General features: G+C 42.9%; 1 protein-coding gene and 1 non-coding gene across 24 annotated transcripts in view; both read right to left on the bottom strand.

Moving 5' to 3' along the window:
- Positions 1 to 26756, bottom strand: part of LOC122562121 (receptor-type tyrosine-protein phosphatase delta) — a 2484958-nt gene that overhangs the window by 2244317 nt on the left and 213885 nt on the right. The window lies entirely within an intron of this gene.
- On the bottom strand, positions 2816 to 2887 carry trnag-ucc (transfer RNA glycine (anticodon UCC)). The gene has a single exon. It is a non-coding gene; the product is annotated as a tRNA-Gly (tRNA).

Below are 26756 nucleotides of genomic sequence, written 5' to 3' on the forward strand. Positions count from 1 at the left end.
ACCTCGTGCTCCCACGAGGAGGTTGAACAGTTCATCCACTGCACTAACACCTTCCACCCCGACCTCAAATTCACCTGGACAGTCTCGGACTCCTCCCTCCCCTTCCTAGACCTTTCTGTTTCTATCTCAGGCGACCGAATCAACACCGACATCTACTACAAACCAACCGACTCCCACAGCTACCTGGACTACACCTCTTCCCATCCTGCCCCCTGTAAAAACGCCATCCCATTCTCCCAATTCCTTTGTCTCCGCCGCATCTGCTCCCAGGAGGACCAGTTCAAAATACGTACAACACAGATGGCCTCCTTCTTCAAGGACCGCAATTTCCCCCCCGACGTGGTCGACGGTGCCCTCCACCGCATCTCCTCCACTTCCCGCTCCTCCGCCCTTGAGCCCCGCCCCTCCAACCGCCACCAGGACAGAACCCCACTGGTCCTCACCTACCACCCCACCAATCTCCATGTACAGCGCATCATCCGCTGTCACTTCTGCCACCTCCAAACAGACCCCAGCACCAAGGATATATTTCCCTCCCCTCCCCTATCAGCTTTCCGTAGAGACCACTCCCTCCGCGACTCCCTTGTCAGATCCACACCCCCCACCGACCCAACCTCCACTCCCGGCACCTTCCCTTGCAACCGCAGGAGGTGCAACACTTGCGCCCACACCTCCCCCCTCACTTCTCTCCAAGGCCCCAAAGGAAACTTCCATATCCGCCACAGATTCACCTGCACCTCCACCCACATCATCTACTGCATCCGCTGCAGCCGGTGTGGCCTCCTCTATATTGGGGAGATAGGCCGCCCACTTGCGGAGCGATTCAGAGAGCACCTCTGGGCCACCCGGACGAACCAACCCAACCACCCTGTAGCACAGCATTTCAACTCCCCCTCCCACCGTGGGTGGCACGGTGGCACAGTGGTTAGCACTGCTGCCTCACAGCGCTTGAGACCCGGGTTCAATTCCCGCCTCAGGCGACTGACTGTGTGGAGTTTGCACGTTCTCCCCGTGTCTGCGTGGGTTTCCTCCGGGTGCTCCGGTTTCCTCCCACAGTCCAAAAGATGTGCAGGGTCAGGTGAATTGGCCATGCTAAATTGCCCGTAGTGTTAGGTAAGGGGTAAATGTAGGGGTATGGGTGGGTTTCGCTTCGGCGGGTCAGTGTGGACTTGTTGGGCCGAAGGGCCTGTTTCCACACTGTAATGTAATCTAATCTAATCTAATCACTCCACCGAGGATATGCAGGTCATTGGACTCATCCACCGCCAAACCACAACAACGCGACGGTCGGAGGAGGAGCGTCTTATCTTCCGACTGGGAACCCTCCAACCACAGGGGATGAACTTGGACTTCACCAGTTTCTTCATCCCCCCTCCCCCCACCTTGTCTCAGCCGAATCCCTCCAGCCCGGCACCGCCTTCCTGACCTGCAGTCTTCTTCTTGACCTCTCCGCCTCCATCCTACTCCGACCTATCACCCTCACCTTGACCTCTTTCCACCTATCACATTTCCAACGCCCCTCCTCCAAGTCCCTCCTCCCTACCTTTTATCTTCTCCTGCTGAACACTCTCTGCTCATTCCTGAAGAAGGGCCTGTGCCCGAAACGTCGAATCTCCTGTTCCCTGGATGCTGCCTGACCTGCTGTGCTGTTCCAGCAATAAAGTTTCAACTTTGATCTCCAGCATCTGCAGACCTCACTTTCTCCTATTATCGGACAAGCCAAACAGAGAATTCCTAGAGGCATGGCACTCATCCACAGATTCTATCAACAAACATATCGACCTGGACCCAATATATCGGCCACTGCAGTGGACAGCTGGAACGGACAACCGGAAGCGGCAGAGACAAACCATTATAAATGCGGGAGGAAACAACACAGAAGCGCTTCACAGGAGGCTCTCAAGCACTGAGAATGTCACCTAGACAGGGGATGAAACGTCTGCAACACAAATTCCCAGCTCAGCGAACGAACCACAACAGTATTAAAAAGGTAACTCCAAAGCTTTGAGAGTCAAAGAGTGGTGATTATCATCCCAATCAGAATGGTTTCTGGTTTGGTGGGAATCGTGCAGATGATGGTCCTCTCAGGTACCTGTTCTTGTCCTTCTAGATGGTAGAGGTCAAGGGTTTGGAAGGTGCTGTCACAGGAACCTTGCTGAGTTGCTTTACTGAAAGAGTACCAGGTCTGATATATCGTACCTATTGTGAAATATTAAACAGGTTGTGACTATTTTCTTTGGAAAAGGCAACATTGAGGAGTGACCTGACAAAGTTCTTTAAGATTTGGAATGGGATTTATAAGACTAACTTAAAAGATATGCCAATTTGTGGCAAAGACCTGAACTAGCAGTCAAAAAATATGATAGTTACAAATAAATCCAATGGACATTTTAGGAGAAGCCTCTCCACAATGAGAGAATGGTCAGAATGTGGAGCTTGAATAAAAGAACTAGCTGAGGCAAACAGCATGGATGCAGTTAAGATAAATTAGATTACTTACAGTGTGGAAACATGCCCTTCGGCCCAACAAATCCACACCGACCCTCCAAAGAGCAACCCATCCAGACCCATTTCCCTACACTTACCCCTTCAACTAACACTACGGGTAATTTAACATGGCCAATTCACCTAATCTGCGCATTTTTTTGGACTGTGGGAAGAAACCGGAGGAAACCCACGCAGACACAGGGAGGATGTGTAAACTCCACACAGACAGTTGCCCGAGGCAGGAATTAAACCCAGGTCTCTGACGCTGTGAGGCAGCAGTGCTAACCACTGTGCCACCCACAAAAAGTCAGTTCAAAAACCACAACACTGCGATGGCCGGGAATTGAACCCGGGTCAACTGCTTGGAAGGCAGCTACGCTCACCACTATACCACCATCACCTTGCTAGATGAACGTGAGGAAGAAAGCAATAGATGGATATCTTGTTGGCGTTAGTTGAAAAATGGGTTGGAGAGGAAGAGCAACATATGCCTGTACCAGTTGGAGACTGTAATATTGACACCACCAGTTTAAGAATCCTTCCATCCCCAGCCTTATCCCATGCCTAGCCCCCACCTCCCTGACCTGACCTGACCTAACCTTATCTAACCTGTCCATATTCCCACTCACTTATCGATTCCACCCTTCCCAAGGATCTCTGCATTCAAATCCCAGCCCTCCAACCGCAACAAGGAACACCTCCCCCTCAAACCCCACTCCTCCAATTGCAACAAGGAACACCTCCGCCCTTGAACCCTACCCCCTCTAACAGCAACAAGGACAGAACCCCCCCCCCCGATCCTCACCTTCCACCCCACTAACCTCTGGATATATTGCATTATCCACACCATTTCTGCCACCTACAAATAGACCCCACCACCAGGGATATATTTCCCTCCCCATCCAGATCTTTGTTCTGCAAAGATCATTTCCTCAGCAACTCCCTTGTCAGGTGCACGCCCCCACCCCCACCCCCACCCACCCACTAACCCACCCTCCCCTTCCAGGCCTTCCTCTTGTAACAAGAATTGCAAACCCTGAGCCCGGACCACCCCCCTACCTCCGTCCAAGGCCCCAAATGAGCCTTCCACATCTATCAGAGATTTACCTGCACTTCCACACACGCCATCTACTGTATCCATTGCTCTCGATGTGGTTTCCTCTACTTTAGGGAGATTGGATGCCTATTTGCGGGACACTTCAGAGAACATCTCTGGGACACATGCATCAAACAACCCCACCACCCTGTTGCCGAACATTTTATCTGCACCCCCCCCCCACCCCACTCCCACTTTCTCCACTGCTAAACCTTTACCATTCGATGCCTGGAGGAAGAATGCCTCATCTTTCGCCTTGAGACACTCCAACCACAGGGGATCATTGTGGATTTCACCCATTTACTCATTCGCACCCCCTCCTCGTCCCACCTTATCCCAAATCCAACCTTCCAACTCGGCACCACAATCTTGACCTGTCCTTCCTGTCCATCTTCCTTCCCATCTATCAACTCCACCCTCCTCTCTGACCTCTCACCTTCACCCTCAAATTCATCTTCCTAGTGCATTCTCAGCTATCTTACCCCCAGCTCCATCCCCCTCCCATTTTCTCTCAGCCCCCTTGGGCCACCCCCTTATTCCTGATGAAGAGCTTATGCTCGAAACATTGACTCTCCTGCTCTTTGGATGCAGTCTGGCTGGCTGTGCTTTTCCAGCATACCACACTCTTCGACAATTACAATTACTCCCTATCTGCATCCACCTATCACCATCCCATCCACCTCTCTCCAGCCCCATCTCACCTCTCTCTATTACTTCTGGGCTCCACTTCTCCTCCCCCTCCCCAGGCCTGATGAACTGTTTTGGATGAAAACATTGACTTTCCTGCTCCTCGGATACCATCTGATCTGCTGTGCTTTTCCAGCTTCACATCTATTGACCCCAGAACCAGTTGGGCTGAGTTGGTGACATATATGCTCTAAGTACCATGCAACATTATATAAAATAGATAAATAGAGTTAATCAATACAGTTAAATAACTGACTTGTCTTCTACTCTAGTTTGAGGGGGTCTGTTAGCTATTCAGCTAGCTTGCTATACAGAGTAATGTTAAGAGGTGGGTTCAATTCCTTTTCTGGCTGAGGTCACAATAAAGGATTCTTTTTCTCAACCTCTCCCTCACTTGAGGCATGGTGACCCTTAGGTTAAACCATTACCAATCATCTCTCTCTAATCAGGGAGCAGCCCTATTGTCCTTTAGGGCCAACTGTAACTACCTTTTAGTTCAAAGCAGAAATTATCCAACACCATTAACTGGAGACCCAATAAAGCAAATGCACAGCTAGCAAAAAGTTCTCTACAACAGAATGAAACATTTCATGGGACTTGTTTACTGGAAATTCAGCTGTATTACTTTGATGCAGGTTAACTAACAGTTATGCCACAATAACCCAAATTCTAAAGATACTATTCCTCTATCCTTCCTTTATTTGATTTTTTTAAAAAAGCACTGTCACATTTGATTGCCTCAGAGACTGTATTGCGTTTTGACAAGCTCAAAGTCAAAACAAGCTTCTCAGTAAAGACAGATGCTCACTTCATTTCCAGGAATGGTTCACAAATGATTAAATGTAAATAGGCAATTAAAACATTATACCTTGGGAGGATGGCTGCAGTCTCAAAACACAACTTCGACTGCTTTTGGCAAACACTATTTGAAGTTCACACAGCTGGGTGCTTGGCAAATCAAGACTTTACTTCTTGGTTTATGAAGCAAAAAACAATAAGAATAACATGGGGAGAAAAAGAAGTAGTTATTATTTGTGGAGTGGAAGGACCAAGTAGTATTCAACTTGAACTGTCATTGGTATCTGTCGTGCATTGAGGGTGGTCTGCTAGTCACAGGTCAGCATCCTAATCGTGTATTTTCCCTCTATCATTCTAAGCTGGTAGGTATGCCTTTATACTATATTCTGAAAATGAATGTGCTACTCCCAAGCTATACACTAATGCTTCTCCAGTGTAACTGCATTGAATGGTATCTGTCCACTGTACCTTTACTTTCCAGGAAAATAGAGGAGAAAGTGAGGTCTGCAGATGCTGGAGATCAGAGCTGAAAATGTGTTCCTGGAGAAGCGCAGCAGGTCAGGCAGCATCAAGGGAACAGGAGAATCGACGTTTCGGGCATTCCTGAAGAAGGGAATGCCCCTGGATGCTGCCTGACCTGCTGCGCTTCTCCAGCAACACATTTTCAGCCCATTTCCAGGAAAATATCCTTCATACTATTCAAAGTCATCATTATTGAGACAATTCAAAAATTTTATTCTTTCTAACAAGCAGTCTGAAATGCAGGTACTTTATATATCACCTGCATTAGTTACACAATTATTTACATGAAAGTAAATTATTTGCCAAAATTTGTAAAGCAAGAAAAAATGATATGTTTATTTGGTCTTTACAGGTTCAAATCCAATTTGCAGATTTACTGCAAAGTCCGTAAAAAAAAAATTAACTGTCTTCTTCTTTACAACACAGCATCAGTTTTAACACAGGCTCATATTTCAGAACGTGAATTGAAAGAGTGGCAAATGATAGAAGTAGGTATAGGAAAATTTGTTGACAAATCAAGTAATACTTCAATAAATATTCCGCCCAGATGTCTTATTGAAAACAGCAAATGCTGTTTAGTCAACTGAGCCCTCTACTTTACTGCAACATTCCAGGATTATCAGATTTACTGAATCAACCCTCCATTTTATTGCATGACCTTTTATAATTCACCAGATCTACAATATTGGATTAAATACAGAACTTTACTGTCATACTGAAAGCACACACAATGAGACTTCAGTATAGTCCAGTAGATTTTCTGATTTTCTGGATAACAACTGCTGATGTAAATCCTTAAGACAGCAGTTTTGATACTCAGATGATATTTTAAACAAAGAGCCATGTCAAAAATTTGGAAATTTGCTGTTCATCTCAGAGGTCATTAAAAGCTGACAAGTTTTATTACAATAAACGAGGTTCTCATGGGCAATACGTTCATTCCTTCCATTCCAAATCTGGCCAAATTGATCTGAAGTACGCCTAGGCTTTTCAACGTTTGTTGATGCTTAATGGATTTATATCGGTGTATTTTTGTAACCCTAAGTGTGTGTAAAATAGATATATTTACATGTATTTGTTCACTTACTTCAGAAAGGATTTTTAAACAAAGAGAAAGCCTTTTTTCTCAAAAAAACCAAATGATTCTTGTTCTGTTCTCTTCTCTCAGAGATGGAGGTTCATGCCACTTAATGTAGTTAAATATGAGGTGTTGCGTTTTGATAAGACAAACCAGGGCAGGACTTACACAATAAATGGTTGAGCCCTGGGCAGTGTGGCATTTGGCACTTCCGCCTTCTTTGGTCAGTGCTTTAAGTATGTGTTTGGACATCACGTTTCAACTGTACAATGATGTGGAGATGCCTGTGTTGAACTGTGGTGGACAAAGTCAGATGTCACGTGACACTAGAGTATAGTCCAACACGTTTATTTGAAATCACAAGCTTTCAGAAAATTGCTCCTTCATGAGACTTCGCCAGAAGAGGCTGAGGGGAGACCTTATATGGGTTTATAAAATCACAACGGGCTTAGATATGGTGAGTAGCCAAGGTCTTTTTCCAGAGTAGGTGAGTCCAAAGCTAGACAGCGTGTGTAGGTTTAAGTTGAGAGGGGAAAGATTTATAAGGGACCCGAGGGGCAACATTTTCACAGAAGGTGATGCCTATATGGAAAGAGCTGCCAGCAAAAGTGGTAGAGGCAGGTATAATTGCAACATTTAAAAGATATTTGGACAGGTATACAACTCAAGAAAGTTTTAGAGGGTTGTGGTCCATACACAGGCAAATAACACTCGCTTTGTTTAGGAAATCCAATTGCAAATAGCCATGAAGGGAATTCAAGGTGGTAGCAAAAATATTCAAGTTGCTAATAGCAGCAAAAGAGAGTCAGGAAAATGGGACAAGGTCAGACAGGAACTTGTATATGAAAGAATGGGGACAATAGGTAGGATTATTTGTGCAGAATTAGAATTATGAGGAGAGTTTAGTGAAGAAGAAATTAAGCATCAACCTAAATTAAAAGAAAGTGAGGAATGCACTGATTAGTTGGTCATTGATAAAGGAGCTGATAATGGTTGGGCTTAGAACATTACCGTAAGGAACTCCTGCAGAGATGTCCTGGAGTTGAGATGAATGACCTCCAACAATCACAGCCATTTTTCTTTGTGCCAGGTTTGATTCCAACCCAGGAGAGATATTTCCCACGAAGTCCCATTGACACAAAATTTATTTTGACCCTTTGGTACCACAATCAACTGCTGCCTTGGTATCAAGACCAATCTATCTCAGCTAACATCTCCATTTCAGTTCTTTTATCCATATTTGGATGAAGACTGTTCTGAGATCAGGAGCTATGTGGCTATGGTAGAACATAAAAATCGAGTCAGTGAGTAGGTTATTTCTTAGGAGATGTCATATGATGGCACTGTCGACAACCTTTTCTATCACTTTGCTGCTGGAATGGCAATTAGCTGGGTTGCATTTCCTTTGCTTTTCTTTGATAGAACTCACCTGAGTACTTTTCAATATTGTAGATAGGATGTGGAGATGCTGGTGTTGAACTGAGATGGATAACGTCAAATGTCACACAATGCCAGATTATTGTCCAACAGACTTTAACGAAGGAGCGACACTCTGCAAGCTTGTGATTTTAAATAAACCTGTTGATCTATAACCTGGTGTCATACAATTTTGACAGTGTTGTAGATGTACTGGAACATGTTGATTGGGGTCACAGCAAGTTCAGGAGAATAAGTTTTCAAAACTGTTGCCAGAATATTTTCAGGGTCTGTATCTTTGGCCCTTACACCCTGTTTCACTTTTCAAAGATCCCTTGTGAAATATCTATATCAATAGTAAGAATGTTCTGGAAAACATAGCACCTTCCTACCATTGGCACTCAATATCAATGGCTATCACTCCCAGTTCAGGCAAGGTTAGAAACAGGTTAAAGCATCTATTGTTCTCATCTGGTCTGCCTATCTTGTATTGTCACACATTTGTAACATTGATGCACATTAGATATTGTCAGCAGTATATCAGTGAAATGTAGCATGTGAACGTTGGTTCCTTCGCCATTTAGTACCCTTGTCTAACAAAAATCTAGCAATCTCACAGCCAGCATTTCTAGTTGACCTTTTATCAACAGCTTGATAGAACAGATAATTTCAGATTTCAACTGTTGAGTATAAAAACGTACTTCCCAACATCACATTTTTGAGTTCCCAGCTGTGTTCTGGACACTTTCATGAAAAATATTAATTATCCCAACCTGTAAACTCTTCTAAACATCAAAATTCTCAACTTGATCACCTCAACACTCTTTGAAAAAGATCACATGCCTCATACCTATGCAACCTGTTCACATGATTTAACTCTTCTAATCATCATATAATTCTGGTGGATGTGCGCTGCACAAACTCAAAATCCTTCCTAAGATACAGTGTCCGGTGTTCTGAATGCAAACTAATCAGAGCTTTACATAATAAATGTATACTCTCCATCCTATTGAGTTCAGGATCTTTCATAATACTTACATTACCTGAAAATATTTTGGTGATTTGCAATTGCTTTCAGTGACTTCTGCATTTTGATCCCTAAATCACTCTTTGCAAACTCTTCTTAAAATTAGGAATAGGTCTGCTGACATGTGAATGAATAGCGTAACAATAACAAAGGTAAAGGTGTGTCCCAGTTCTTATGTTCCTTTCAGTTAAGAACATTCAATCCTCCCACTGATGTCACAACCATCACCCCTTTCAGCCCACCTCTGCCAAACAATAAAGCCTGAAATTAGACATGGAGTTTGTTTATTCTACCATTGTTTCCTAACCATGCTAGTGTGCTTCCCAGAATTAACAATGATTTTCTCGAGCATTACTTGGGTCTTTTCTCCCCGTGCTCCCTTCAATTATTCTCAGATCCAATTAACAGCTAGCTATCGACCGCAACCTCCAGTTTCTCTTCATATACCCAATTCTCCTTCACCATCCAATACCCATTCTTCTTCATTCATTCCCAACTATCATCTCATTCCTGAGCCAAACTCAACTCATTTCCAATCCAGGCTGCAGCTTTTACCACACTCAATATCTACCGTTTTGGCAGTCGGTGTACCAGGGCCCACAGCCACCTTCTCTTTTTGTTCTGGACTAGCTTTACTCCAAAGCCAGCTCCACTTCCTGTCGTGATTGTAACAAGGTCAGCCAGGTGAACCTTATAGAATATGAGTTCCTTGATTGGGGCTGTTAATCTGATCCAAATAGGGAGCTCTGGTTGACACATATAAACAGGAGTGTCAGAGGTTCTGTTCACTCAGAGCTGGCTCTGGGGAAGCTGATTAGTATCAAGGACTCTCTATGTGTAAATAAAGGCTGACTTGGTGATGGGATACTGGCCTCTGTGGAGATATTTTGCTTTCTTCCCAGCCAGCTCATCCATGAATTACTGCACTTTGATGATTAAAATCTTAAGTTTACCAATGGTTTGCAGTGGAAGCCAGAAGGTAATTCAACAGCATTTAAAACTGTTGTCATGGTTAACGAAGTTATGGCCTGACAGGGAATGAGGAGACTCCTGGGATTAGTTGATTGAGACAGCAAGCTCCAAACCTTTTATACAACAGTCCAGAATATAGCTTCCTTTTAATTCCACTTCCAAGTTGACTCTTTTCTCCATTAGATACACCTTACTTCATTCACTTTTTTACATTTTCCATTTACAACTTGACCAGAAATTTCAATATCACATGAAAAGTTAAATTACCAGTCCCATTCCTTATGGACCCATTTTTCAATCCTTTCAGTCAGTCTTCACAGTGGAAGACATAAACAATATGCCAAAAATTCAAGAGAATCGGGGGTGGACATGGGTATGGTGGCAATCGCCAAAGAGAAGGTGCTAACAAAACTGAAAGATCTGAAAATTGATAAATCAACTGGATCAGATGGGCTACAACCCAGAGTGCTGAAGGAAACAGCAGAGGAAACAGTGGAGGCTTTATTAGTGATCTTTCATGAATCTCTAGAGTCAGGGAGGGTCCCAGAGGACTGGAAAATCGTTAATGTCACCCTCCCATTTAAGAAGGGAGTAAGGAAAAATCTGGGAAATTACATGCTGATTAGCCCCATTTCAGTAGTTGGTAAGATTTTGGAGTCCGTTGTGAAGGATGAGATCTCTGAATACTTGGAAATGTATGGTAAAACAGGGCAAAGTCAGTGCGGTTTCATTAAAGGTCGGTAATGTCTGAAAAATTTGCTAGAATTCTTTGAGGAGGTAATGAGCAGGTTAGACCATGGAGAGCCAATGGATGTTACCTATCTGAACTTCCAGAAGGCCTTTGATAAGGTGCCGCAGAGGAGGCCACTGAGTAAGATAAGGGCTCACTGTATTAGAGGCAAGGTACTTGCATGGTTAGACGATTGGCTGTCTGACAGAAGGCATAGAGTGGGGATAAAAGGGTCCTTCTCAGAATGGAACTGGTGACTCTTGGTGCTCCACGAGGGCTAGTGTTGGAACCTCAACTTTTCACTTTATACATTAATGATCTGGATGAAGGAACTGAGAGCATTTTGGCTAAGTTTGCAGATGATACAAAGATAGGGGGAGGGGCAGGTAGAATTGAGGAGGTGAGGGAGGCTGCAGAAAGATTTAGGAGAGTGGGCAAAGAAGTGGCAGATGAATTATAATGTGGGAAAGTGTGAGGTCAGGCACTTTGTTAGGAAGAATAGAGGCACAGACTATTTTCTAAATGGGTAGAAAATTCAGAAATCTGAAGTGCAAAGGGTCTTAGGAGGATCTAGTCCAGGTTTCTCCGAAGGGAAACTTGCAAGGTGAGTTCGTAATTAGGAAGGCAAATACAGTGTTGTCATTCATCTTGGGAGGACTTGAATGTAAAAGCAGGTTTTACTTCTGAGGCTTTATAATGCTCTGGTCAGACCACATTTAGGGTATTGTGAGCAATTCTGGGCCCCATACCTCAGGAAGGATGTATTGACCCTGGAACAGGTTCAGAGGAGGTTCACGAGAATGATCCCAGGAATGAAAGGCTTTATATATGAGGAACATTTGAGAACACTGGGATACAATGGATGGCATTTAAAAGAATGGGGTGATCTGATTGAAACTTACGAAATACTGAATGACCTGGACAGAGTGGACATTGGGAAGATTTTCTATTGACAGGAGAGATGAGGACCTAAGGGCACAGCCTATAGAATGGAGATCAGGAGAAACATCTTTAGCCAGAGAGTGGTGAATCTGTGGAGGCCAGGACGTTGAGCATATTTAAAACAGAGATAGATAAGCTCTCAATTGCAAGGGAATAAAAGGTTATAGGGAGAAAGTGGAAAGTTGGGATTGAAAAACCTATCAGCTATGATTGAATGGTGGAGCAAACTCGACGGGCCGAATGGCCTAATTTCTACTCACATGTCCTCTGGTTTTATGGTCTTATAGTCATTTGGAGCGTGCTGTGCCATATTAAAATACTCATCACCTTACTTCAAGTACTTCTTCCCTCTATTACATGAGCAGATCTTTACATGCTCCCATATTCTTCTGTATGATCATGTTAGTTCTTGAATTCTGCCCTACTTAAATTTTTATTTGCTTCTCACTTAAGAAATAAATTCATGGATCTTTGAGACAATTAAGAAAAATATTTCACTATCTTAGTCAATAATTATGTTCAGCAATATTGCATATGACTTGACACTTCTCTGAAATGATTCTTTGAAATTTCAAACTTGCTATGATTTAACACAATCATTAAACATTTTTTGATGCACTGTCTCAAAGGACCACATTTAGTAAAATATATAATATAATAAAGATTCATCTTCTCAATAACGACAAGCATAACTTGTGATACGTGATGTTCTCTCAAAGCTCCAGATGTGCTCTTCAAAGGAAAGCATTAATCAGCAAACAATTGCATAATTGACCAATCATCTTCTCATCAACACCATTATTATGGCAGAGTGCACTAATATCATTGATGTTTATCTGATTGCTTTGTTTACAACAAAAACCGGCAACATTGTATTGATACCAAAGCAAGAATCACATATAATTTCAAGTGACATGAATATAGGGAGAATTACATGACAAATAATTCAAAGGAAATACAAGATACTACAAATAAGGCACATTATTCGCAGGAAAATCAATTGGCCAACTACAACTAGAAGCTCAGTAACCTTCAATCCATCATAACGTCAGAAGTGAAGATGTTCGCTGATGATTGCACAATGTTCAGAGCCATTCTCAGCTCTCAGACTCAGAAGCAGCTCATATTCATGTGCACAAGACCTGGAGAACATATAGGCTTTTGCTGACAGTAGCAAGTAACAGTTGTGCCAAGTGCCAAATAACAATCACCTCAAACAGGAGAGAAGCTGATCATCATCCTTTGATATCAAGCAGCACCACAAACACCAAATTTGGTCTTCTAATAATATTCTTGTGATTACTATTAATCATGAATTGAACTAGTCCAGCCGATTAAAACTGTAATTGCAAGAGTAGTTCAGAAGCTCAGAAACCTGCAATGAGTACCTCATCACCTGTCCCTGAAAATCTGTCCACCACATCCAAGACATGATTGTAATGGAATACTCCACACTTTCCTGGATCAATGCAGCTTTAATAGGACTCAAGGAGCTTGACACCATCCAGGACAAAGCAAGAGATTGCTAAAGTTTCCAGGACAAGTAATAGATAGTGAGTGTGGAAAGGTCAGGAATCTAACTTCACTCACACTAGATGCGCAGGCAACTCTAAGAAGGGAGACAGTCAATGTCGGACTGAGGGTGTTGTACTTAAACACGTGGTATTGACCTCAAGGTAAATAAGATTATAGTTTATGATTGTGGGTATTTCAGTGATGTGGCTGCAAAGGAATCAGGGCTAAGAACTAAATATTCAAGGAGACATGACCTATCGAAAGGACAGACAGATGGGCAGAGGGGTTACCTTGTGAGTAAGAAATGAAATTAAATCGAAAGCATGAAGGTGTAAAATCTGTGTGAGTCAAGTTGAAGAACCGCAAATTTAAAAAAGACCATGATGGGAGTTGTGTATAGGCCTTTCAACAGCAATGAGGATGTAGGGAAGGAAACAAATCTGAAGATAGAAAAGGCATGTAAGAAAGGTACTGTTCCAATAATCATGGAATCTCTGCTGTTTGGAAACAGGCCATTTGGCCCAACAAGTCCACATCAACCCTCCGAAGAATAACCTACTCGGACCCATTCTTCTATCCTATTGCTATTCATTTACCCTGACTAATGCACCTAACCTCCACATCCCTGAGCACTATGGGCACTTTAGCATAGCCAATTCATCTAACCTGCACATCTTTAGATTGTGGGAGGAAACTGGAGCACCTGGAAGAAGCCCACGCAGGCACGGGGAGAATGTGCAAACTAATAATAATAGTCCTGATTAAGAAGTGAGCGAGGCAGAAAACAGGAAACTATATGCCAATTAGCCTGACCTCGGATGTTGGTAAAATTTGACAGTCCAATTTTCACGATGAGATTGCCAAGAACTTGGAAGTGCATGGTAAAATTGGGCTGAGTTAGCACAGCTTCATCAAGGGGAGGTCATGCCTGACAAATCAGTTAGAATTCTTTGAGAAGGTCACAAGCAAATTAGACAGTGGACATGATCTATTAGGATTTCCCCGGCCTTTGACAAGATGTCCTTCAGAAGGCTGCTAAATAAGTTAAGAACCCATAGTGTTAGAAGCAAGGTACTGGCATGGTTTGAAGATTAACTAACTAGCAGAAGGCAGAAAGGAAGTATGGTGAGTAGTGGAGTTTCGCAAGTGTTGGGACCACAACTTTTCATGTTATAGAACATAGAACAGTGCAGTGCAGTATAGTACAGGCCCTTTGGCCCTCAATGTTGCTGACCTTTTATCCTACTCTAAGATCAAACTAACCTATGTACCCAAGATTTTACTATCATCCATGTGCCTATTCAAGAGTTGTTTAAATGCCCTAATGCATTTGCCTCCATTACCACTGCTGGCAGTACATTCCATGCAACCACTACCTCTGACGTCTCCCCTAAACCTTCTTCCAATCACCTAAAAGTTATGTCCCCATGTGATAGCCATTTCTGTGAAAAAGTCTCTTGCTATCCACTTTATCTATGCCTCTTAGCATCTTGTACACCTCTATCAAGTCATTTCTCATCCTTCTTCACTCCAATGAGGAAAGCTCTAGCTCCTTCAGCCTTTCTTCATAAGACATGCTCTCCAGTCCAGGCAGCATCCTGATAAATCTCCTCTGCACCCTCTCGAAAGCTTCCACACCTTTCCTATAATGATGCAACCAGAACCGAATACCATATTCCAAGTGTGGTTTAACCAGGATTTATAGAACTGCAGCATAACCTCGCAGCTCTTAAACTCAATCTCGTTACTAATGAAAGCCAACATGTCATATGCCATCTTAAGAACCCTTTCAATGTGGATGGCAACTTTGAGGGAATTATGGACGTGGATCCTAAGATCCTTCCACACTGCCAAGAATCCTACCTTTAATCCTGTAATCTGCATTTAAATTCAACCTTGCAAAATGAATCATTTTACACTTTTCCAGATTGAACTCCATCTGCCACTTTTATATTTATGACTTGGACAAAAGAACTGAGAGAATTGTTGCTAAGTTTGCGGATGGCACAAAGATAGGTGGAGATACAAATAGTGTTGAGGAAGCTGCAGACATGCAAGCAGAGTGGCTAAAGAAGTGACAGCTGGAAAACAATACTGTAAATTGTGAAGTTGTGCACTTTGGCAGGAAGGATAAATGGGGAAAAGTTTCAGAATTCTGAAGCACAAAGGGGATTTGACAGCCCAGTTTAGGATTCTCTTAAGGTTAGAATGTTGGTTCAGTTGGCAGTTCGGAAGGCAAATGCAATGTTAGCATTCATTTTAAGAGGAATTAGAAGAATGGTAATGTAATGCTGAGGCTGTATAAGGCTTTGGTCAGACCACATCTGGAATATTCTGAACATTTTGGGCTCAGTGTCCACAGAAGGATGTGATGGCCTTGGAATAGGTCGAGAGAAGGTTCACAAGAATGATCCTGGGGATGAAGGGATTGTCCTAAGAATGGTGGTTGAGGAATAGTGGTCTCCACTTGATGAAATTTAGAAAGATAAACGGAGATCTGTATGAAACTTACAGAGTACTGAGAGGCCTGGGCAGGGTGGATGTGGAGAAGATGTCTCCATTAGTCGGAGACACAAGAAATGAGGGTATGACCTCAAGGTGAAGGAATAACCCTTTTGAATTGAGCTGAGAAGGAATATCTTCAGCCAGAGATCAGTGAATCTGGTAACTCATTGCCACAGAGGGCTGTAGAGGACAAGTCATGGAGTGTACTTAAAACAGAAATAGACAGGTCCTTGATTCATAAGGAGATCAAGGAATACGGGGTGAAGGCATGACAAGGGGGTTGAGAAACATGTTCGAACAGTCTCAGCAGGCAAAATAGTCTAATACTGTTCCTATGATCTTATTTTCAGCATTCATTCTCTTCACCATTGACACACAGTGACAGGGTTTACCATCTGTAAGATCCACTGAAGCAAAGACATCTTCAATTGCACCTTACAAACCAGTGACCTCTCCCACCTAAAAGAATGAGGCCAGCAAATGCATGCGAACATCACCTGTAAGATTCCCTCCAAGTCATTTGCCACCCTGGCTTGAAACTGTCTCATCTTCACTGTCACTGTGTCAAAATCTTGAAACTCCCACCCTACAGGTGTCTCTAGGACCCAAAACCTGCAAAACTTCATGAGGGCAGCACAACATCATTACTTCAGAGTAATTCAGGATGGACGGGGTGTGGGATATGGGGACTGAGAGATAAATAGGATGGGATGCTGGGGGGAAGGTAGCTTGGAAGGCGATAGGTAGATGCAGGTGGGGGGTAATGGTGATAGGTCAGAGTGGAGAGTGGAGCACATAGGTGGGAAGATGGGTCAGTTCAAGAGGGTCATGCCAAGTTGGAGGGTTGGATCAGGGATGAGGTGGGGGAAGGGGAGATGAAGAAACTGGTGAAATTGATGTTGATGCCATGCAGTTGGAGGATCCCAAGGCAGAAGATGAAGCATTCTTCCTCCAGGTGTCAGGTGGCTAGGATTTGGCAGTGGAGGAGGCCCAAGAGTTGCATGTCCTTAGCAGAGTGGGAGGGGAAGTTGAAGTGGTTGGCCACAAGGAAGTGGGGTTGTTTAGTGTGTGTTCCAGAGATATTCTCTGAAACATTCCGCATGTTGGTGTCCTGATTCCCCAATGTAAAGGAAACCACATCAAGAGCAATGGACACAGTAGATGAGGTGTTTGGATGTGCAGGAAAATCTCTGCCAGATGTGGAAGGATCCTTTGGGACCTTGGATAGAGGTGAGGTGGTAGTGTGGGCACAGGCTTTACACCTCTTGCGGTGGCAAGGGGCAGTACATGGAATGGAGGGTGAGTTGGTGGGGAGTGTGGACCTAATGAGGGAGTTGCAGAGGGAATGGTCTCTGCAGAATGCTGATAGGGGTGGGGAGGGAAATATTTCTCTGGTGCTGGGGTCTGATTTTAGATGGCAGAAATGGCAGAGGATGATGCGTGGTATCCGGAGGTTGGTGGCGTGGAAAGTGAGTTCTATTGTAGTTGTGATCAGAGGGGTGGGGTTCAAGGGCAGAGGTGCAGGAAGTGGAGGAGTTGCATTGGACAGCATTGTTGATGTGGGAGGGGAAATTGCGGTCTTTGAAGTAGGAGGCCATCTGGGATGTTCTGGAGTGGAATTGCTCATCCTGGGAGCAGTTATGGTGGAGGCAGAGGAACTGGCTCACCTCCATCAAGACCCCAAAAGGATCCTTCCACATCTGGCAGAGATTTTCCTGCAAATCCAAATACCTCATCTACTGTGTCCAATGTTCTCAATGAGGTCTCCTCTACATTGGGAGGAAGGACACCAACTTGTGAAACATTTCAGAGAACATCTCTGCCACACAGACACACATGCACACACACAAAATCCCCACTGTCCTATGGCAGACCACTTCAACTCCTCCTCCCATTCCACCAAATACATACAAGTCTTGGGCCTCCTCCACCGCCAAATCCTCGCCACCCGATGCTGAGAGGAAGAGCACCTCAATTTCTGCCTCAGGACTCTCCAAACACAAAACAGCAACATTGATTTCACCAGTTTCCTCATCTCCTCTCCCTCCACCTCATCCCAGATCCAACCCTCCAATTCAGCACTGCCTTCTTGAACTGTCCTACCTGTACATCTTCCTTCCCACCTATGCGCTCCACCCTCCACTCTGACCTATCACCCTCACCCCTCACATGCATCTACCTATCGCCTTCCAAGTTCCCTTCCCACCAGCCCCACCATCCCCCAATTTATCTCTCAGCCCCTTCCCCCCTACACCCCCACATTCCTGATGAAGTGCTTATGCCTGAAACATCGAGTCTCCTGCTCCTTGGATGCTGCCTGACCCGCTGTGCTTTTCCAGCACCACACCTTTCAACTCTGATCTCCAGCATCTGTAACCCTCACTTTCTCCTAAGCTTTTGAGAAGGCAATGTGGCAGCTTGCTAATGATCCCCCTGTCACTTTCAAAGCAAATAGCAAGAACCACATGGAAAAAAATGTGTTCTGTCAAGAGCAACAGTACTGTTACAGAAAGGATGGTGTTTCACTGACAGTACATCATTATGCAAAATCTGTCAAAATTTCCTCAATGACCTATTCAAAGTAGGAGCCATCTGTCTGGAAGCAAATCTGCAAATTATGATCTAGTTTTAATATAGGACACATCCCCATTGAGAAAGCTATGACAATCATCACCTCCTTGCTTTATAGAATCATCAATGATTAAATCTGACCATTTTGGCAGAGGAAAAACAATGATAGAGAAGGGAGAGGAAACATTAAATATCAGGCGAACCATTTACAAAAGAGCAGAGTCATTCAGAGGACAGAAGATATCCTCTTTGGACTGTTGTGGTACAGTGTTTGTGTCTCTATCTCTGTATCAAGAGGCCTGGGTTCAAAGACCAACTTGCTTCAGAGCTGTGTCATATCATCATTGAATGGATTTGAACATATGATTAGAAGTTCTCCTCCAATTCTGGAATGTTTCATGTATGAGGACAACTTCAACCAGTTGGGCACTAAACAAAATTTATCAGCAAAAGCAAGGAACATTTGTTGGAAGACTGGCTTCCTGAACAGGGATTCAGCTGCCAGATTCAATGTATACCAAAAGCAGCCTTCACCATGTGGGAATTAGCCATCAACTGCTATTTTCTCTGGAGAAGCCAATTAGTGGCATTTCAGCAGGATTGAAGTGGTGGTGTGGTGTGGGTGGTTGGGTGCAAAAGGGGTTTGATTTTGAAAACTTGCTGATCCGACAGAGGCTTTCTGACAGCAGCAAGGTGTAACAGCAGGTAAACAGCCATTTCTCAGAAGGAAAAAATGCTAAAATTGGTCAATGATACATACTGGCCCAAGTTGGCTCTTCTCCTTTATAATGGAGCTCTGTGGCCAGCACATTTATTTCCAAGTATCACTTTTTTATAGTAACTTTCTTTTTTCACCCCTTTCGATGCTACTTAAAAACTGTTCCACCCTTTCATAAAATCTTTCATTCCTTACGATAAAATGGCTTCTGCATCCAGGCCACCAGTACGGTGTGGAGATCCTCGAAAGGATGGTTTACAGCTTCAGCTGCCTTCAAGCAGACAGTGAACGGTGTCCCTCAGCTTGCCTGGAGAGCTAGCCTCGACGTCTGCTGCAGGAGCATATAGGCCAAATAGAAAATCCAAATTGGCTTCAGTAAAGAGGCTATTCATTTCTTTAACAATGTCCTTGCTGCATGCAGGCTCATTACACTTTCCCACTCTCACATCCTGCACCCCCCATTCATGCACCAAATCTGCCCAGGGAGGGATGGACATGGAGAATTGGCCTGCACATGGCAATAGAATTTGTATTCCCTATCTATCTACTCATATTCAAGCCTAAGCAGGAGTTAAAATAAAGTCATTTTTGGAATCTTAAAAAACTAAATAAAATTGTATGATGCAAAGAAAATATATAGAGAGAGCAATGTGAGATCGCATTAGTTCAATGGGAGAGGGAAAATGCATTTGGATCAAAGATATACTGCAAGCAGCAGCTGAGACTTTGATAAGCAGCAAGAAAAATGGACTCCCTGTAACTGAATTCTTGGTCAATGTGTCTCTTGTTATTACAATGCCACCTTAATCTTTCAAACTGTAATTTGGGCAAAGTTAATCACATTCAGCCTGCCACTTCATACCAACAACAAACAAATGTACGCAGGATCAGATTATTTAAAGTTATTATTTATAACATTTTCTTTCCTTGCATATATTTGTACCTGCTTATGAATGGCATTCATTCTTCTCCCCATCCACGTCTAAGCTTTTGGCATTCCATTCTGTTTTGATTATACCTTTGCACATTCCTATTCTTACAGAGAAATGAGGATTGACTGAAAAAAAGCCCCTATACTAGAAAATTCAGTCCTCTGTTTTATTTACTTTTGCATTAATGTCATGGTGAATGCCATACATATGTCAGCTATGCCATTTGAGTGTAAAATTTGCAATGTAGGTTTCCATACTTTATTATCATAGGAAGCCTATCAAATACATTTCACCCATTACTTTTCACAAGGCAATATAATCCCACAATTTCACTTTTTTAAAAAAAATCCAGATTAAAAAGTCCACAGGGTCTTCTTTGAAAGAAAATTCCAATTCAGAGGATTTAAATAGTTTGTTTAACAACTTGGAATACCACTGCTAGAGTACAAAAAAAAACTCACTCAATATCAATAACTGCCAAGCTCTTCTTCACACAAAGAAGACCTGTCAATTTATACAACAAATACTTAATGAGTTATTCCGTAAATTTAGGAAACAATTTTATCAACGGGAATTACAAGAACATTCAATGGCTATTCTATTAGGAGGGTTCAAGTCATGTGTTTTCAGTGGGAAAAGGATTGTGTAAAAAATAAGATAGCTAATGAAGTGGGAATTAGTAGCATTTAATTTTGCGAGAAGAGCACAGAACTGAAGGAGAAAAGCTGAAAATTAAAAAATTTTAATTGCAAATTTCAAACTTAGGCAAAACACTTTTCTCCCAAAGAGCAACATTTATTTGGGAAAAGTCTCAGAAAAATAATAGTTTCAGCTTCAGACCGTGAAATATTACAACAGCAAAACTTAATTTAAAATTACTGTGTGAGTTACTCATGCAAATGATCAATGTGCTCAGGTGAAATTAATTTGTTATTTTTATGGGCACACAAAATTGGGCATTCTAAATTGACCCACAGACAGAGAAATTGGGTCTGACAGGAAATTGGCAAATTAAATTTGAAAGCAACAAGTAGCTATCGGCTAGTGAGAACAGTGGAATCCATGGTTAAAGAGGTTTCAAAGGTTTGGGGGTACCAGTTCCAACTAGCCCAAGGGGTATGTATTGGAGAAGTGTCAAACAGACTTTCTGGCACCTTGACTTCCAGCCAATGACTAAGGATGTGCACTTAGAAGTTGGCTCCAGGATGGCTGGCTGGGATGGCAGCACGAGCGCAGAGAGCGGCAACAGCCAAAGCCAAATGAATAATGAAGGAGATGGCAACCAGTGGCATTGACAGCAACATCAGGATGAGGCTGACATTGCTCCACCCAATCCAGGGTCTTCCAGGGAGTGAAGAGCAGGTCGTCACTGGATTCCCAGCCCAGACTGTGCCAAGGCTCCAGCCCCACAGCTAGGCTATGTGCCTGAACAAGCAGCAGATGGTGGAGGGGATGGCTGATGACCCCTGCAGCCAAGATCTGAAAGCATCCAGAGGTAATAGGCTTGGGTCCATGGCTCCAGCTTGGACACAATCCGTGGTCATGAGAGTGGCAGCAGCAGTGGCCTGTAACCGATACACAGAGCCTGTCACAGAGACACTAGCCGATGTCAAGTGGAGCAGGAAAAGAGGAACAAGAAGGGGAAAGATAAACTCTACTTCAGTAATACCTTTTAATATATTCAGTAATTCAGACTGGTGCCAATCATGGCAACTCTTAACACTTTTCCCTGTATTTTGTAAGAAATCATGAGGCAATAAATTATTCAATTCAATTTATACCTCCCTGGCATGGTAACAGGAAAGGCATTGGCTTGACACTATTGGATGTTTAGAACTCTGCTCATTTCCCCATTAGCCAAAGGCCACACAACATGTGGGAAGGTATGGGGTGAGGGTGATAAAAACAGACACCCCCTCAGCAACAAGACCCTGTGGAGACTGTGCAGCAACCCAAGAAAACCAGCAGATGATCCTACCTGACCTATGAGACCTACTTTCATGGAAGAGAGTCAGACTAACTTTGGAAAGAAAGGAACTTCTAATGGGCCAGCTAAAGCATGGAATTGTTTCGGTAATGTCCTTTCTCAGATTAATCCAGCTAGATTTAGTGTAGATATTATGGGAATTATGGAAGTAATCACATGGTATCTATAGAAAGGAATATTTGGTTAATAAAATTGAGTTGAATAATTTATTGACTCAAGATACTGTATGATTTGTCTATCCCACTGACAAGAAGCTTGTTAAAGTGTCGAGAGTGTGTTGCTGGAAAAGCACAGCAGGTCAGGCAGCATTCGAGGAGCAGAAGAATCGATATTTCAGGCCCAAGCCCTTCATCAGAAATGAGGCTTGTGGGTTGGGGCTGAGAGATAAGTATAAGGGGGGGTGGGGTTGGATGGGAAGGTAGCGCGGGAAAGCAATAGGTGGATGAAGGTAAGGGAGAAGGTGGTATATCAGAGGGGGTAGTGATGGACAGGTCCAGAGGGTGGTGCCGAGTTGGAGGCTTGGGACTGGGATAATGTGGGAGGAAGGGAAATGAGGAAGCTGTTGAAATCCACATTTATCCCGTGTGCTTGCAGAGTCCCAATCCCAATATGAGGCATTATTCCTCCAGGCATCAGGTGATAACAATTTGGCAGTGGAGGAGGCCCAGGACCTGCATATCCTTGATGGAGTGGGGGAGGGGGGGGGGGGGGGGAAGAGGGGGAAGGTGGGGGAGTTGAAGTGTTCAGCCATGGGGTGGTGGGGTTGGTGGGTGCAGGTCTCATAGAGATGTTCTCTGAAATTACCTGCAAGAAGGCGTCCTGTCTCCCCGATATAGAGGAGCCCACATTGGGTACAACGGATGCAGTAGATGACATTGGTGGAGGTACAGGTAAATTTCTGTTGGATGTGAAAGGATCGTTTGACCCCTTGGACAGAGTTGAGGGGAGTGGTGTGGGCGCAGGTTTTGCACTTCCAGCGGGGGCAGGAAAAGGTGCCAGGAGTGGGGTGTGGGTTGATGGGGGATGTGGACCTAACACGGGAGTCGCGGAGTGAATAGTCTTTCCGGAGCGCTGATGGGGGAGGAATATATCATTGGTGGTGGGATATATGCGTACGATACATAAACCCATAGTGTCCACAGCACAGCACAGAAAACAAATACATTGATTGGTGCTTCCAACTAAATAGCATAAAGAGAATTTTGAACAAATATACTGAGTATGTACTTGATGTGAATCTATGTTATCATTTCAGGGCTTCATATCTTAGGATGGTTGAAAAGTGGTAACAGAAAGCTATATTAAACATGTATAGACCTTAATCAAAAATAATTGATATATTGAATGGCATTTCCCCAACTCTGATCTTTCAAGTGAACCAGACAGCCACCTCTGCTGCCGTGCTCACTTTTTTCAATCCCCTGAACCTCTTTGACATTTTGGTTTCTGCTCAGTACACAGACAGTTTAATTTTTTTTTGTGAAGTCAATATTATGAATTATATCACCTGAGTAGATTGTTTGCAATTTCAAGTTTAAGATATTCAAAAGAGTCACTACTTTGCTTAGCAACTGTAAAAATAACATTGAGTCTTTAAAGAAGACTTCTGAGGAGATAACTGCATTAGAAGTATTTTTCCTCATGGTAATTTGTACTATGGTCAACTTTTGAGATTACAGCATATGCCTTTTGAACTGAAGAACATGAACTGACTCCCACATGCTTTCAGCAACTATCTCCTGCCATTGAAACTACATAATAATTTTGATAACCTCCCACAGGCTCCCTGTTAACGTTTTTGTTATATGTAACTGTGTTCCTCCCTTTGTGAGACATTGCACTAAATGTCTCATCCTCAAAAGAGAGAGAACACTGTCTATGCATACTATGAAAAAAATGGAAACTAAAGCCTTGTAATTCTGACCCTCAGCAACAATATCAAAACCAAAAAATGTTTCCGGGACACCTGCTACATGGGTTAATTAAAGACTGATTTACAAGTGGGCTTACTCATCTCAACAATAGAAATTTATTTCCAAATTACTGATGAAATTTCCTGGAGATACAACAGAATTCTATTATGCACATTTTATTTGATTAATCACATTACAAGGATTTCATTTTGTCACAGAACATTGAGAATCAGCTACTACAGCTCTTGCATTTCTCATGTGGCCTATAAAAAAATTAGTCCTGTGTCACACTGTAAGTTCGCCAACTGTGATAGCCTTCAAGAATGATTTTTTTTTCGGGTTCCACTATTTCTTCGACTCTGGTCCTTAAGTATGTTCCAGTGAAGTGACTGATGTTAAAACTGGCTTGAGGTTTCCTACCTCTCAGCTGGCTACCAATCAACTCTCATACTCTACATTGCTTTCAATCCAAACTGCTGCTTTGCACCACACTGAAATGATGGGAGCATATCAAACCAAATTGTGCCTTTGTCAATCCACCATCAGATCTCTTAACTGTGAGTACTCACAAGAATGATTGGCGACTGTTGTCATGTCCCTTCTACCACCTTAAAAAAATTCTTGAAATTTGTGAACCTTTAATTGCACTGGATCATAATACCTCAGCTGCTGCTTTTCGAATAAAAATCTGCTCTTTGCAAACTAATATTCTTCTATAATTCTGAATTTTTAAAGTTCATTTTCTTTCAAACAGTTGTGTGGTATCAGAGAACTGAAATTTGCACAAAGAGCCACAAAACCCAAATCTATCATCTTACACTCATCAGCATTGAACCACAAGATAACCAACGTAGAAGGGCAACGGCGATTCATGGTTGGCATGGGGATATAGTTAAACTTCTCATAGTTAACTCATTAAATGCAAACCAGGCAAGTCAAGTCTGATTGATGGAGGTATCATCATGGAGGTACACCAGTAATCGGCTGTCCTCATTGTCCCAGCTACGTGCTGATATATTATTTTTGACTGCACATTTGTCCGTATGTTTTCTTTCACTGCTGCTCTAGGTTTACAGACTCCCCCAGCCCAATTTTCATTCTTGCAGGAAATGCAATCATATACACAGTAACCCAAAGATTATGAATTAAGTTTCATTACCAAATTACTATCCTCTCACTTTACAACTGTAGTTTCAAAAGTTCTGGAAACTTCTACTAAGCTGAAGTTCTTAGTTAATCAGAGGTATTTTATCGATCGTTTTGTTATTTCCCCTACTTGCCAAGCCTATTCTCAGTTGTCTTCCTCCTCCTTTTGCAGTTCTGAGGAACTCTGCTCTTGAATATGTGGATAATACATTTACAACATTGCAATACTTAATCTTTTTCATAATAAAGCTACTACACATTCCTGAACAAATTATTAAATGGTTGCTTTAATGATTTTTTATTTTTTTTTCTTAACAGTTCTGTTTGTACATTGACTCTAATTCAAGAAATCTCCAGAGTTCTATGGCCATTCCACTCCATTCTCCAAATCTTGGATATTCCTCAGATCATCATCGAAACTAGTGTCCAATTCCCTGCGTGTCACACAGTCTCACTGGAAATCAACTTGATCTCCTTTCAATTTAATGTTGCATCACAGGTTTGAATAATTGATCCAGGCAGTAAGTTGTGTGCAGAATAACCTCCACTAATTGCACCCTCCCCTGAACAATTAGCCACACAATCTTCTGCAGCATACATAAAATTAATTTTTGACTTCCAGTGCCAATCAAATAATTTGCAGGAAATCATGGTAAATAGGAAAGACAGTCTCTAATAAAAACCTAAGTTGAAATAGAAACATAGAAGATAGGAGCAGGTGGATGGCCACTTGACCCTTTGAGTCTGCTCTGCCATTCATAGTTTCATTGTAATAGAAGCAGGAGTAGACCATTTGGCCCATCGAGCCTGCTCCGCCACTCATTAAGATCATGGCTGATCTACCAATTGTCTGAGCAACTCTTACCTGCATTGTCCCCATAACCCTTAATTCCCTTATCATGGATAAACCCATCCAACTGTGACTTGAATATATTTAATGAAGCTGCTTCTACTGTTCTCTTGGGCAGAGAATTCCATAGATTCACTACTCTCCGGGAAAAGCAGTTCCTCCTCATCTCTACTCCCCTTAATCTTGAGGCCCCTTGTCCTGGTCTCACCCACCAGCGGAAACTACTTATCTGCCCCAATCTTATCAATCCCATTCTTAATTTTATATGTTTCAATAAGATCCCTCTCATCCTTCTGAATTCTAGCGAGTGCAGAATTTGAACCCAGACGGCTCAACCTCTCCTCATAGAGTAACTCCCTCATCCCCAGAATCAACCTGGTGAACTTCCTCTGCACCACCTCCAAAGCCAGTGTCCTTCCTCAAGTAAGGAGACTAGATACTCTTTATGATCATGGCTGATCGTCCAACTGAATAGTCTAATCCTGCTTTCTCTCCATTAACCTTTGAACTTTTTCACCCCAAATGCTATTGCTGGCTGCCTCATGAATACATTCAATGTTTTGGCATCAACTACTTTCTGTGGTAATGAATTTTATAGGCTCACCACTCTTTGGGTGAAGAAATGTCTCCTCATGTCAATCTTAAATGATCTACCCCTAACCCTCAGACTGTAATCCCTGGTTCTGGATACACCCACCATTAAGAACATTCTCCTTGCATTTACCCTGTCTAGTCCTGTTAGAATTTTATAAGTCTCTATGAGATCCCCCTTATTCATCTGAACTCCAACAAAAACAATCCTAACCGAGTCATTCTCTCCTCATACCTCAGTCTCGCCATCCCAGGAATCAGCCTATACTGGAT

This window comes from Chiloscyllium plagiosum, unplaced genomic scaffold (assembly GCF_037043375.1).
Source record: "Chiloscyllium plagiosum isolate Xiang-an unplaced genomic scaffold, Cpla_swu_hap1 HiC_scaffold_2, whole genome shotgun sequence".
Taxonomy (NCBI): domain Eukaryota; kingdom Metazoa; phylum Chordata; class Chondrichthyes; order Orectolobiformes; family Hemiscylliidae; genus Chiloscyllium; species Chiloscyllium plagiosum.